Source organism: Saccostrea cucullata, unplaced genomic scaffold (assembly GCF_032062105.1).
Source record: "Saccostrea cucullata isolate Sc308-1 unplaced genomic scaffold, CSIRO_AGI_Scuc_v1 ctg21486, whole genome shotgun sequence".
NCBI lineage: Eukaryota > Metazoa > Mollusca > Bivalvia > Ostreida > Ostreidae > Saccostrea > Saccostrea cuccullata.
The window spans coordinates 5,910-8,897 of record NW_026938840.1 but is presented as its reverse complement, the minus strand read 5'-3'; the positions used below and the strand labels follow the sequence as shown (position 1 = coordinate 8,897).

General features: G+C 29.8%; 1 long non-coding RNA gene across 2 annotated transcripts; it reads right to left on the bottom strand.

Annotated features, from left to right (window-relative positions):
• Positions 1–696: 696 nt before the first annotated feature.
• LOC134251507 (uncharacterized) lies at positions 697–2,513 on the bottom strand. Of its 2 annotated transcripts, XR_009988757.1 has the most exons (4): positions 2,388–2,513; positions 1,975–2,099; positions 1,644–1,727; positions 697–1,430 (listed from the first exon to the last, which is right to left on the bottom strand). It is a non-coding gene; the product is annotated as an uncharacterized LOC134251507 (long non-coding RNA). The 2 variants fall into 2 exon arrangements; XR_009988756.1 differs by having other exon boundaries at positions 1,975–2,486.
• Positions 2,514–2,988: the final 475 nt, after the last annotated feature.

Below are 2,988 nucleotides of genomic sequence, written 5' to 3'. Positions count from 1 at the left end.
TGTATGCATGGATTTGTGTAACAGTAAGTGTGTGTTTGTGTATGTGGGTATGCATATGTCAAATATCTATTGAATTAACTCCAAGAGATTAGTTTGCATTAAGTTTCTAATTATATGCTAAGTACTTATTAATTGAAATTACTATTTCTGTTAATACTTAAATGATTTTTTTTTTTGAATGACCATCTTCAATACTTAGGGTACAGGTTTGCCAGACTGGCTGTGTAGAGGTATCATCCCCTGGTGCCCTTTGTATTCAAGATGCACTAGTTTTATATTAGAGTACTGCCATTACTACAAGATTTTTTTTTTTTTAATTTACCTTATATCTATCATTTTTATTTAATTGTGTTTTCTTTTATCATTCTATGGTTTCTATGCTTTTGATCCAGTGTGGTGATGCACTTCTCAATGTCAAACTTAATCACTAGTCATGTTACATTATCCTTAATATAGAATTGTAATCAATGTTATCATTTTGTAATAATTGTTCATGCCCCCCCGTGGGCCCTTGGTGGGTGAATAAACATAATAATATATAAGTTTAAGTGTTGGTGTATGGGGATTGAGGTGGGAGAAGTTATTCAGAATTAAACGTTTTCTAAACATTAAAAAATTGTTAAGGAGAATGTTCTTTCCCTTTATAAATTACGAGATACACAATATATTTACTTCCACAAACACTGAAAATTTAAGTTAGTCACCATGACCTAAAAAAATAATCAGATTGATTGTCCTCCAGATGAGGGTGCAGTTAGTCAATTAGACAATATGTTGAGCTCATTTTGACGACTCGAGAAAAATCATACTGACTGACTCGATAGTCTACCTTGACTAATTGAAAGTCACCATGAGTACACTGTAAGGATTTCATTTGACTGGATTCTTGTCATAATGATAGATTCCGATATTCAAAATGATTATCATTTCATATCAAAATGACTTTCAGTTAGTTATATTTCTAGGCATTTTGACGATATTGGAAATCATGATGACAATGCGCGTTAAATCATTTTGATTATCACGCATCAATGCCCTTCAGATACAAAATATAACAATTATACAACTAATGTTTGAACTTTTTATTATAGAATTGTTTCATAAATATGGATATTTCAAGCACCAAATATACACAAACGTATAAACCGATCATCTTAATAAAAAACATAAGATTTGCTTATAAACATTGTAAAAAGTTGAAAGAAATCATATACACCTACATATATAGCATACTTAGATATTTAAATACTAGTATTTTCAAGCAAATTAATTTTACTGTTTGTAAATGATTTCTAATCAATCAAAGAAATAGCTTCAGGTAACAGTCTCTTGTTGCACCCTTTCAGTTGTTGCTTTGTTTTCCTACCTCAGTGGAATATATTTACTGGTTGTTTTCTTCTTTGATCATTACAAATTCTTTTTCACAGGTCCTGCAATGTAGAATAGTCTTTATAATTTATACAGTTGCTTGATATCAAAAGTAAAGTAGGCCTATATGAAAACAAATTTATATATATTGAAAGGAAATCAAGATATAAATATAGTAAATAGATATATATGCAGTATTAAGAAGAAAATAATGGGTACCATAATATAAGTCGTTTAATACATACCATTAAAATGAATAAAAAAAATACATTTACCTTAGCAAACATGGCACATAGGAATGAAATCATCATCAGTTCTGTTTTCTTCTTGTTTGGCTGTTTTCGTCAGAAATGGGTCAACTACAAACCATTGTGATTTTATTTTAAATGTCTTTATCATATACATGTATCATAAACAAAATACATAGAATAATACGAAAAATATTTGGTGAAGCAGGCCAGTATAGTCAGTGGAGAGTTAGTACATAAACATCAGGGACTCGTCTATTTGTATTTTCTTTTATAAAATAGAATGTTGAAAAATAACAAGTTCTATGTAAATCACCATTATACTTAAAAGATAAGCTATCAGTACGTGTAATCCTACCTTATTTCTTTATTCATGGTAACATCTTCGTGTACCTAATGTGGTTTTCATCTTGTCTATTTGTAACAAGCTATTGTATTTTGATTTGTTTGTCCATTCAGTGGTAGTTGAGAGTCCATGCCATACTGTGAGTTGTAAAAGAATAATACGTATTTAATCATCGTTGAATTTTAGACAAAGTCCGATTTGAACTGTTTGCATAAATTGAATATGCAAAAATCTACTTGAACACAATCAACCCACATCCTAGCCTACATGTATCATTATGATAATAATGTAAAATACAATAATTATTGAAGAAAAATGTCGAGTACTTTGTTAATTATAATATTCTTTCTCAGTAGAACATTTTTTGAATAAGTTTATTATAGAATTATTTGTCTAAAACAAGAAAACAACAAAACATGACATACCATCACTTCGTGTTTTCCTGGGAGGAAAATGGCGACCGACGCTATTGTTTCTTCCCGCCAAACAATATAAACAAAATGACCAGGATATAAGTCAAAGTTTACCAAAGACTGGTAATGTTGAGGAAACAGATAGTCAAATTATGTATTGACTAACTGAATGGAAGAAAATGACTTCAAATCTGGTCAACGTGACAAATTTATGTTTTCAGTGAAGTGAATCTGTAGAAAAAATATATGTTTTTCTGAATTCATATATATAAAATTGCTTATCATTTACTATCGAAAAAACGACAGGTCCCTTTTTTAGAACATCGCATTTCACTTATCGCATAAAAGCGTACTGTACACAGTACTGTACACAGTTCGTGTTTTATATTCTTAAAGTGAAATACATTTTTGAAAATATGTTATGCATGTGTCTGGTTTTAATTTATATTTTATGCAACAAACATTAAAAGGGTATCGTTTTTGTTCGATTTTCATCTGACTACAAGTTTTCAAAATATTCTCGTCTATCGTCTCCATCATTTAGACACATGCCTTTTTCACACACATCGAAGAAGTTTGATGATCAAGACTCATTTCCATTGTTTACTTTACC